This window comes from Tenrec ecaudatus, chromosome 1 (assembly GCF_050624435.1).
Source record: "Tenrec ecaudatus isolate mTenEca1 chromosome 1, mTenEca1.hap1, whole genome shotgun sequence".
Lineage (NCBI taxonomy): Eukaryota > Metazoa > Chordata > Mammalia > Afrosoricida > Tenrecidae > Tenrec > Tenrec ecaudatus.
The window spans coordinates 50,682,078-50,693,965 of NC_134530.1; positions in this window are offsets into that span (position 1 = coordinate 50,682,078).

An 11,888-nucleotide genomic window follows, 5' to 3' on the forward strand; every position below is an offset into this window, starting at 1 on the left:
AAAGTTACCTGCTTCCAACACCCCCTCTCCATCGTCTTCCCAGGCCCTGTTATGCGTAGTGTGTCCTCCTCACTAGACTGGAAGCTCCATGGAGCCAGGGAGCTCACGCACTTTATTAACCATGGATCCCTTACCTTACCAGCATGCTCCCAGGCCCAGAGCAAGGGGTGTGTGAATGAGGGAATGCATGCCTGAAGCAAGGTGGATGCCCTGCTGAGGGACTGGACTCTTCTCCGCAAAGGGGTGGGAAGCCATGGAAAGTTCCTAAGAAAGGCAGTCTCAGGATGTTGCTTGTGTTTTTGCGGCTGTGTGGAAGATGGATTGGAGAGAGAAGGCAGGATTCGGGGACGGTGGGGGGTGGGGGTGGTTGCTGAGAAGCCATGGAGGAGATAAAGATGCAGCACCTGGTCTGGGCTTGGGAACACCCCCCGCTGCCTGAGTGCCCCAACCCCCTCCCCACCTTCCCACCCTGGCCAGGCCTGTTGTCTCTGATCCCAGTGGCGGCGGTGGGAAGAGCAGGGCTAGCCAAGCTGACACTCACTAATCACGGCCCTCACCCCAGAGCCGCACTGACTGTCTGGTCTCCATGGAGACACGGCAACCTCCGGCCACTTGTTAATGGCAGCTCAACAAGGCTGCGGCAATGGGGGGGGGGAGGTGGGGTTGTGGGGGGGGGGGGCGCGTTCCTTAGTCCCGCACTGACCTCATACCAGCCTGGGCCTCTGCAGCAAACCTCAGGGGCATTCAAGTTGGGGGGACAAGAGAGAGGCTGGTGGATGGGTGGTTCCACGCCCCTTTGTGCCCCCCCCCTCCCTTGGCACTGCCAAGCAGTGAGGGCAGAGGCTGCCTCTGCCTGGCGGACTCCTCCGCAGGGCTGCTGGGAAGCTGAGCTCATGCAGGTCGCTCAGGCAGGGCCAAAGGGCTGGAGGGGGATGGCGAAGAGAGTGGGGAGGGGCCCTGCCCACATCCCACACAAGAGCAGAGTGGAGGGGGAGGGGGCACTTGCCTGCCCTGACAACCCTCTGCTCTGCTAGCCAGAGGCAGGGGCCGATTGGGAGCCATCTGTCCAGAACCTCTTCCCCAGTGCACTGTCACTACATCTAAAATGCCACCATTAGCAATCCACTCCTTCAGGAGGCAGCCTGGCATGGCTTAAGAAAAAACAAAACAAAAAAAACCCACCCTGGCTCTGCAGTCTCTCTCTCAGGCAGACCTGGGGCTGTCTCTCTACCGCTGAGCCCCGACTTCTCTATCTGTAAAATGGAGTCACCCTTCGCCACACACGCAAGTGTGTACCCCGCGCCGATGCCCTCGGTGGCACTCCTCCACTGGGCAGTGCTGCCGCCTGCCTCCCACAGACCAGTTGGGCAGTTACCACCCTCCTGTAATTGTGGTTCACATTTGCCTTCCCACAGACTGCGCCCAGGGGGATGGAGGGGGCTCTTCTCTGCTTGTTCCACCAACAAAGAAGGTGGATGGGGGAAATTGCTCTGCCTTTTGTTCTTCTTTCTAGAAGGTGCTGAGCACCTGGAGCCCTGGTCCCTGCCCTCTCTTCCCTCCTCTGGTCTTTGTTTATCTCTCTGCTATCCATCCATCCATCCTGCAAAGGTTCCCAAGTCCCTCCTCTCTGTGGGGCTTCTGAAAGGAAAGGACACAGGTGTGACTCCAGCCTACAGGTGAGGCAGGGGTCAGATTCCCTGAGCCCAGCCACCCACGGCACACCCACGGCTGGCTGGGAACCTCAGCCCAGCTGCCTGCCCCCTCTGTGTTTTTCCCTGCTCACTCCCCAGGCAACTGTCCAAGCTGAAAGGGCCCTGGAAGTCATTAGCTCAAGCTCCTGAGTCTGCAGCCAGATGAAGAAACTGAGGCCCAGAGAGGCTGTGGCTCGCTCAGACCCCACAGCAGCTCCATTTTTGAGCTGACAATGTACCAATTATGTGGGCCTGCTTGGGAGGCGGCTTTTGGCTCTCTCTGCCCTGCTGACAGCTGTGTTCCCAGCGGCAGCTGGAATGCCAGTGGGAGGCCGGTCTGGCCTTTGCCCCTGACTCCCCAGGGCAGAACCAGGTGGCTCTGGTTGGGCTCAGGGTTGTGGGGAGGACTCTGGGGGACAGCCAAGGTACGGGGGGGGGGCATGGGATGACTGGAAATGAAGAGGCAACATTGATTCCAGAGGCTAAATCCGAGAGCCCCAAGTTCCTGCGCCAGCTCTGCCACTCACTTGCAGGGTAACCTTGGGTGCCTCACTTGGCCTCTGACCGTGGGCTTTCTAATCTGTAAGGTAGTGCGTCCTTTACAGAATGAGAGCATTTTGTCAAGGGGCAGCTGTGAGATTAACGGGGTTTTCATTGTTGAGTGGCAAGGCTGCGGCCCGCGGAGGAGACAGGATCAGCCCCAGGCCCAGCGTGAACGCACGTCCCCTTCCCTCTAAGATTCTACATCAGGCTGAACACACGGCTTTGGAGCTGAACAGTCTAGACGGTTCATAGCTGAAGGAGGAAGCAGGACCAGAGAGGGGGAGCTAGTTGCCCTAGGTCACCCAGTGAGTCTGGGGCCAACATGGGCTCAGAGCCCAGACTGGACCTGAGGTCCCCCTGCCCAGCTGCCTCGCTTGCTCTTCCAGCCCCCCTTGGTTTTGTTTCCCCCAGTGAGTGGGCGCAGAACGGGCCCAGCTTCCTTCCTGTCGCCCTGCCTGCCGTCTGCCACGTTGGCAGCCGCCTGCAGCCTTCTTGTCCCTGCTGCTACTGCTGTGGCGGCGCGGCCTCAGCCGAGATCAACCCGCCGAGAGTTTGCCCAGAGCCGCCAGAGCCAGCCAGGGCCACCAGAGCCACCAGAGCCAGGGCTGGGGCTGAGCTGGCTGCCTCTGCCAGCCAGGGAAGGAATGAGCCAGCCCACAGAGGGAGGGAACAAGGGCGGAGTCAACTACAATCTTCCTACCTTCACCTAGCAGGGTCCAAAGCCTGGGGGGGCTGGAGGGGTCTGAGTGTGGGGTACAGGTAGCTAGGTCTGTTTGTGGGAACGGGCACAAGTGTGTGTGTTCGGAGGAACATGCTGGGCAGGTCATCAGTCTGTGTTTACTTCACAATGTGCACAGGTGACACTGTGTGTGTGTGTGTGTGTGTGTGAGAGAGAGAGAGAGTTTGAGGTCTATACACACACAAGGGCCACTGTGCATTGGGGTGAGTACAGGGAAAGGTGTGTGTTCTGACCTTTACACAACTGCCTGTGTACGGAAAATGCACGCCCCAGCAGTGTGTGCACAGAGAATCAGACTGTCACGGACACAGGCTCTGTGTGTGCACAAAAGGGTCTGGAGGTGTGCCTGGGTTCGTGTATGTGCGTGTGTGCTGGGGAACCGGCTGAACTTGGTACTGTGTATAAGAGAGCAAGGACATGTCTGAGAGCCTGAGCCCGTGTGGGCACGGGAACGCTGACTGTGCGCATACGGGAATGCCGCCTGCAGCTTCAGTTTTGTGCTTGTCCCTGTGCCCGGAAAGACACTGTGTGACCATGTGGGCTGGTCCAAATGTCCCAGGAGCAGGCGCACTGTGTCCCTGTGCTGGGAGGCCTTTGTAAGTGTGCTTGTCTCGTGCGCTGCAGCTGTACTGTGTGTGACGGGATTTGTTTGCCTGTGTGTGAGGGGACAGGCGGGCAGGCAATGTGTTCCCTGGCTGCCTTTACACCAGGTGGGGTGGCCATCGTGCTGTGCAGGGGCGGGGGCACCCAGCATAACAAGTCTGCCCTGCATCTTGGGACAGCGAGGCCTGGCGTGCGAGGTCTGTGTGCACCGCGTGCTGGAGACAGGGCAGGCTTCAGAGGCCGTGTGAGCCCTGGCTAGGGAGGGGGAGGGCAACCATGCCTGTGTTTGTACTTGTCTGTGCGCCCAGGGTCAGATGCGCGCCATGTGCTGCCTCCTGTGTGCACAGGTGGCTGCTGTGTCCAACCGTGTCTTTGTGTGTTTCGGGTCGTCTGAATGTGCGCAGGAGGGGGACGAGGAAGGGGGATTTGAGTGCGTGCCTGTGCAGGCCCCTTTAACGTGGCAAGTCTAAGAAATGTCGGCCTTCTTGGCAGCAAATCTGGGCTTGGTTCCACTGGGGGTGTCTGCAGAGAGGGGCTCTTAGAGGGGACGTGCTTGAGCGAGAGAGACAGGAAGGGAAGGGGGAGCCAGCCCGTGCTCGGGCTTTCCAGGAGGGGAAGCCAGACATTGGAACTTGTCAACGCTGCCTCCCTCCCTGCCCCCACACCCCCTCCCCCCACTGCTGCCTCCCCTCCTGGCGCCTGAAGGCTGCTGGAAGAAGGACAGACAGACAGACAGTGCACACATAGACTGGTGTACCATGCCCAGAGCCTGAATGTAAGCCCAAAATGCACAAGCAGGAGGCTGAGCTCCAGAGGGGCCAAGGAGGTGCTGGTGCCTGGAGAAGCCCGTGTGCTTTTCTGTGCTTGGGGCAGGGGGTGCTGTTGGCTGCCTGTGCCATCCAGGCTAGCGACCAGGCCTGGGCAGTGGAAGGCCTCTGGGGAGGGGCTCTGATTGCTCTAACTAGCCTCCCAAGGCCCCCAGCCCCTCTTCCTGTTTGTATGACTGCTACTGTGCCATTGAGAATTCCATTGCCTCACAATCATTGACTGCAGTGTCTTCTTTGGACTGAGACAGAAGAGGCCCAGAGAGGGACAGCAACTGACCCAGAGTCACACAGCAAACCGAGGAAGAACTCACTGGCATGCAGGACTCCTCCCAGCTTTCTCTGCTGTGAACGCAAGGCCAAGGGCAAGCCAGTCCCATCCTCCCTTGGCCTACTTAGCTCCTTCTCCCTCCCAGGCCTTCAGAATATGAAAATTACCTCTTTCTCTTCATGTGGTCCCAAGTCTGTTTGCCTATTAGTATGTCTGCTTGTCACAAGGGCCTCAAATACCCTCTAAAGCAGTAGAACCCAGAAGAGAAGAGGAGGGCTTGGTTCTGGGCCAAGGGCCACTGGGGAGATTGGGGTAGGATGGGAGATGGAGAGACAGAAAGTGACTCGCGAAGCAAGGAAGGAGCAGAGTGAAGGAGGGAACAGACAAGGTCTGAGAAGGGGTGGCCGCGCCCTCTTCACCTCCACCTCTAGGCTGGGCACCTGGGGCAAACTTGGAACTCTAGGCGAGTCCTGCCTCTTCCCCAAGGGATGGCATCCCAGGGATTCCCTAGGGCCCGAGATCAGCCCCCAACCCTGAAGCAGCAGTCTCATAAGGACAAAGCTTAAACCCAGGTATGTGTGGCTTCTTAGGCGCACAGGAGTTGAGTGGGAATGGGTGGTTGTGAGTGAGCTGGGACTGTATGTGTCCCTTGAACATGTGACAAACAGGCTGGGCCATGGCTGGGGGAGAGCTGGAGAGAGAGAGAGAGAGAGAGAGAGAGAGAGAGAGAGAGAGAGAGAGAGAGAGAGAGAGAGAGAGAGAGAGAGAGAGAGATGGATAGAAACATTCCCCCACTACCAAGAGGAGTGTGTGTGCATGGGTTTGCATGTGTCAAAACAGGAAAGATTGTGTGAATGTGCACTTATGTTGTGCTTTGTCTTCTGCATAAATGGAAGGTTGTATTCTGTATAAATGGAGAGTGAAACTGTATACAGATGTAGTGGTGTGTATGTGTATGTGGCGGGATTGATGTATGAGGTGTATATCTGATTGCATGCGTGCGCGGTTGTGTCTACACTGTCTGTGATTGTTTTGAGGTCATCTGGGGAGTGGCCTGTAGGAGTCCTGACTAGGGATTGTGTGTGCAACCGTGTGTCTATGTAGGGCAGAAGATGTGAGAGGGCTGTTAACATGCAGTTGCCTGTTATGGAAGAGGGGAGATTCTGTCGGTGGTTTTTGAGGCAAATACTTGACTTGCTGATGGGCTAACTTTACCCATCCGAACGTAAGCTCTTTGAGGGCTGGAATCTTTGGCTTTTTGGCTCCTGGTGTCCCAAATGTCTAGAATCGTGTCCAATACATCCCAGGCACTGCTGAATGTACAGTTCATGGATGAATTATGAATCAAGGTGCGCATGCTTGGCTGGCTGTGGTGGCTGTGCTGTGCATAGGGGTGTGGGTCCATTTCCGTATCAGGGATGTGCGAGTGGATATTTTGTGTCTAGGTGTGTGAGGTTTTAGGCATAAATGACAGGTAGACTAAGTACATGTACAGCTCTCTGTGTCTGCCTGGGGGGGTGATAGTGTACTTGGGTGAGCACAGCAAGGATTGGAAGACAGGGCTGTGTACTTGCTTGTGTGCAGTTGTGGGTATATGCGCATGGGGGCGGGAAGGCGCCTTTGGCTTCTCCCAGCCTTCAGCACTCACTCAGCTTCACCCCAGGTCGCCTGCTGCGAAATGTCAGTGGCAGAGAAGCTAAAAATATCTGCTCTCCTCCTCCTGCTTACTGCTTGGGCTGATGGGACTGTGGGGCCCCAGCCGGCCCCTTGGGCCCTGTGGGGAGGAGGAACTGCTGGATGAGGGGGCAGGGGAGGGGGAAGAAAGGAAGGCCCTCTTCAGTGCACCCTCCCCCAATTTCCTCCCCCAGCTCCAAAGGGAGGCTTCAGGCTCACCTCTTTCAGGAAGCCCTCAGGAGCTGCCATATGTGCGTGTGTGCATGAGAGCATGCATGTGTGGGCCTGTCTGTTCGCTGTGGTCTCAGGAGCTGCCAGGCCTGTGTTCAGGTGGGACTCCTGAGGGAGATCCTGCCTCTTCTGAGGCCGGGGAGTCTATCAGACCGGACCGTGCTTCCTCTGTCAGCCCGGGGACTTCCGAGGACAGAGCTGGTCTCTTTCTTCAGACAGAGGGCTCCTCGGGACAGAGCTGGTGTGGCTTTCTTCCTAGGGCTGAGGGTGAGGCTGGGCATGGGGGTGGGTGATCTGGTCCCAGGCCAGTGTGTGTTTGTGCTGTGGGCACTGTGTGGGTATGGGTGGGTCCTGTCCAGGCTGGCGGTCCTTCGGGGTCCTTGTCTCTTCACATGCTGGGCTCTTCGGTGTGTCTTGTCTTTGCCCTGTGGACAAAGTTTGGTGAGTTGTGCCCCTGTGTGGATGTGTACGAACGAGGGCAACTCTGAGTGTGGGTGGGTCTGGGTCTTGTGTCTTTTCCAATGGAGGCCTGCAAACACCAGCTGGCAGGAGTAGGGTTCACGCAGGAGCTGCTGGTGTTAGCATGTGTGTGGGGGGGGTGTTCTGTTGGTGTGTGTCTCTATTATATGGTCCCAGGCTGCTATCATTAAGTTGGTTGTGATGCCTAATGACTGAAGAAGGCGCAGAGTGACTGGTTTCTGAGAGTAAATGTTTACAGGAGCAGACACCGGCATCTCTCTCTCTCGTGGAGCACCTGGTGGGCTTGAACCGTCGACTTTGTGGTTAGCAGCCCAACGTCCAACCCACAGCACCACAGTCCCTGCTTCTCCCCTGATCCAGACACCTGAGGGTGTGTCTGCGTGTCAGCATATTGGTCATCTGATGACTGTGCTTCTGTGTACTCGTGTCTGACTGTCTGGGGGCCTCTCTGTGCCTGTATGCCAGTGCCTCACTGTCAGATTGATTGGGGGACTCTGTGTGTCTGATACATCCCGTGGCATGTTGGTGGTACCTGTGTGGGTTGGAATCTGTACACAAACGGCACTACCCTCTTCTCCACTCCATTCCACTCCACGCTCCATCTTAGCCTCCCACTATTTCTGCATTGAAGGCCTCAGGCTGCGGGTGTGCAGTGTGCACCCACTCCCCCCTCCCAAGCCTCTCGCTCTGGGCGCTGCTCTCCCGCTCACTCTCCTATTGGACTTGAGGTAGGAGCTGAAGCAAAAAGGGCAGGCAGGCGGAGAGCCCAAGACAGCCAGGGGCCGGGCCAGGCTGCCACAAGGGCCCTGCCTCAGCTTTCCTCCAAGCAAGCGCTAAGCCAGAGCCTCGGTTACATGTAAACACCAGCTGTGTCAAGACGAAGCAGCTTCTTCTAGGTCAACAGACAGCTGTGGGGTTGCTAGGCAACTGCCTGGTTTCCCCCCACCACCATTAGTCCCCCCCTCCCACAGCCTCTACCTGCAAACCCTTGGCTGGCTCCCCCACCACAGGGTACCACCACACCCCTCCCTGCCAATTAACACAGCAGGGTTGGGGGGGTCATAGCAGCTTGACTGGGGGGACTCTAGGGCTGGGTTTAAGGTGTTGGGGGGATGTTAACCCTTCTGGTGCCATTGGGCCCCACCTCAATAGTGGAGGAGAGTAGGACTGCATACGAAGGGGGAGATGCTGAGGGAGTGGGAGCTGAGTTGTGGGGCTAGCTGCCCACCCACTCTTGTTCCCAGGTAGGTAGGTCAGCCTGGACTGGAGCTGGGCAGGAAGCAGATGGAACCCCGCGGGTGTATTCAGGATTGTATTAATCGGTCAGCTCCCCTTCCCCTCCTGCCTAGCCAAGCCTTTGGAAGGCTGAAGAGCTTCTGGCAATCAAAGGGTTTAGTTCCCCCTTTACTTTCCCCCTCCCGGGATCGCCACCCCCATTTCTAAGGCAGCACCTGCGCTCCCAGCTGCTAGGTCCCGGCAGCCCTTGCAGCGCCCTGGGCCCTTGCTCCCGCCCAGGCCCAGCGCGCCTTCTGCCTGGCCTGGGTCTTCTCGGTGAGGATGTGGGGCTGGGAGACAGGGCCACACCGCCCCGACCTTCCCGACCACCTCCCCCAGCTCCAGGAAAGGGGTTCGCCTCTTCTGAGTGGGAATCCACGGGCCCTGGGCCGGGTGACTCTAGAGGAGCGGGAGGGAGTGGAAGGAGGGCGCCTGACTCGCAGAGGGGTGTCTGTGGGGGCAGCGCCCCTAGCCGCCATTAGTATGCGGCCGCGCTCTGCGCGCCATGGCAACCTCCCCCGCCCCCCCGCGGCGCCAGCCGGGCAGCCGGGGGCGCAGTGCGCACCTCTTCTCCCACAGGTGGCAGTGCGCGCGGGCGGGCACGCACGCACAGGCACGCACATACTCTGGGGCTGCGGGGACGCCCCAGGGTGCGCCGTGGGCGCCAGGTGCGCTGGGTTCCCCCCACCCCCCACCTGTGGGCGTGTCCCCAGGTGCTTGTGACTTAGCCCCAGAGGGGTGTGCGTCCCTGAGAATGTTCTTCTGCCCTGCCTGGGTGTGTCCTGTGTCTCACTGTGTGCCTGTGTCTGACGGCCCTTGAGCGGCTGTGCTCATTTGCCTCTTGAGCCTTCAGTCCCTTTTCTGCGGTTGCCTTAATGTAGCCGGGTCTACCTAAGCCTTTGTGTGCCTGTGTGCAGGTGTGTGACCATGTGCGCTAGTGCCGGAAGGCGTGTCCGTGGCCCTGGGTGACTGTGTGCCTGCCTGGCTATTTGTCAGTGTTTGACTGGAGCATGTCTGTGTGTGTGCGATCCCTGGTATCGCATGTGACCCTGTGTCTGGCAGGGCATCTCGGACCTTGTGTTTCTGGGTGTGGCTGGTTGTGTGTTGATTCTGTGCCTGTATGTCTATCCCTGAGGATGTCCTCAGGAGTCTCTCTGCCTCCGTATGTCACCGTGCCTTCCTGGGAGCACCCAGTGTGTCCTGGAGTGTGGCTGTGTGTCCAAGGGCTGCTGGCTCTATGCCCTCCTTGGCTTCACTCCCTGCTGCCTGAGTGAGCCAACACCTGCTCCCTGAGCACTGGCCCCCTTCCCCCACCTGGCAAGGACAAGGAAGGACATGGAGACAGAAACACAGTGAGGGGGACACAGAAAGCCAAGGAGTGGAGGGGGAGTGAGGCACTTTGCCTGCCCTGGCAACCCTCTGCTCTGCAAGCCAGAGGCAGGAGCCCGATTGGGAGCCATTTGTCCAGAACCTCTTCCCCAGGGCCAGACACCTGGATCAACTTCAGCACCTGGACACACCAGTGAGCAGCAGATGTGAAGACTCGGACGTTTGACACAGAATGACTGGCTCTGAGGTGCAGGGGCCTGGAAACACACACAGGACTCAGCACCAAGCCCGGAAGTGCTGAGACAGGCCAGTAACCAAGGATGTGGTTCCTCCGCTTCTCTCCCCTTTCCAGCCTCGTGTCCAGCCCCAACTGTGCCTCCCCCGCAGACCAAGCTGAGTGCACCTGACCCTAGAAGTCTGGGGCCCCGGGGCTGGGCTCAGCCTCTTCCTCCCAGCTGGCTTGTTCGAGTGCTCTTTCAGTACATATGGCTCGGGAATAAAATTGAAAAGATAAATAAAAGCTGTTATTCAGATAATAGTGTTTTCATTTGTTTGTAAAAATATATTTATGGCTGGACAGTATTAGCTCGTCTACCTCAAAATTTTGACAACTCCTGACCTAGAGGAGGGGAAAGTAGACTGCAGTGTCGCTGGGGTGGGTGGTAACCAGGGCCCGGGGCCCAGAGCTTTTCACAGTGAAGCAGCGATTCTGGAACCAGAGTGTGTGGATTTGAACCCTCACGTCACCATTGGCTCACTAGAATGGTCTTTGCAGTGACCTCTCCTCATTTGAATTTCCCATCAGTGAAATGGGGGGTGACAGTTTCAGTAAAGCCTTGCAGGATTGTTGTGGAGACTGGATTCGGTACAATGTTTAGAAGAGTACCTACCACTTAGTAAATGCTGTATAAGGGATGTTACTATTCCTTGTCATTGGAAAGCTTTCTCATGACCGAATGGATTCATTTTTGGAGGAAGTTTACAAGCAGATGCTGCCCCTATAAATCGCTATAGGAAAGACGACCTTGGGAGTCAACTTACCATGGGATCCGGAACAAGTTACTTACTCCACGTCTCCGGAGTTGTCGTCCCATCTGTGTCATTGCTGGGTGACTTTGAATTGCATCTGGCTGATAGTGACCTTGTGTGCAGGGGTGGATCAGCCAGCCAGCCAAGTAACCCCATGATGTGGTGAAACCCATGTGAAATTGTTCCAGAGATTAGTAAGCAAGCACAAGTACCTGTGCTTGCTGTGTTGATTGGGTAATCCAACACTGCTTAGATGACCAAGCAGAACTGCCCCAGAGGGGCTCCAAGGCTGTAGTCTTTATGGGGGCAGATGGTCGGGTCTCGTCTCCCAAGGAGTGAGGAGGGGCTAAGGGGTCCAAACTGCCCACCCACTGCCCTCCAGTTAGCAGCCAAGCCCTTAAGTAGGTCACTGGGCTCCGTGCTCGGCTGCGAGGTGTGACGAGCTTTCTTTACCTCGAAGACCTCAACACCTCAGGGAGGTGTTGAAGAGGGGCAGAATCCAAAAATCCAGGAACCACCTTGCTGTGGTGCATTCTGGGATCAGGTGTGGGACTGTGGCTATGGGTACTACCACAGAGCAGGTCAGGCCAACCCCATCCTGCCCCAGGCACCTGAGTTGTTCTTTTCAGAGACCCTGGGGCCAAAGGGCACGGAAGACCTTCCATCTGAAATGCTGGGACCTGGGCCTTGGTAGATCTCCGCCTGCCTGGTCTCCCAAAGGCACCTCAGCCTTCCCACACTTTCCAGTTCCAGAACCATGCCTCTGTTCTCACCACCCTCCCTATCGCCCAGGAGACCACAACCCTCTCCTTCCTAGGTGCCTAGGTCTTTGCCTGTGTCCTGTCTCTCCAAATGAATCCCATGTCCCTGGTGCTGACAGCGTCCCTGCACTCCCATTTCCTTCATGGGTCTCACCTCCACACCCCTTCTTGCCTGAGCTCACGCCCTCCAATCCTTTTCCTCCTGTGCCCCGCTCAAGACCCATCTCCCGGCACCCCATCCCTTTATAATGAATAATCTTCCCCCACTCCCTGCCTCATTGTTCTCTGAGAGCTGGCCCCACCTGGACAGCCTCCCCACTGGATGCTGCAGGCACCTCTGGGGCTGAATGCAAGCTTCCCAGCTTCCTATCCGTTCTTGTTACCATGCCACCCCTTCAATGGCCTCCACCCTGCTGGAGTGAAGTAGCTCAAGCCTGC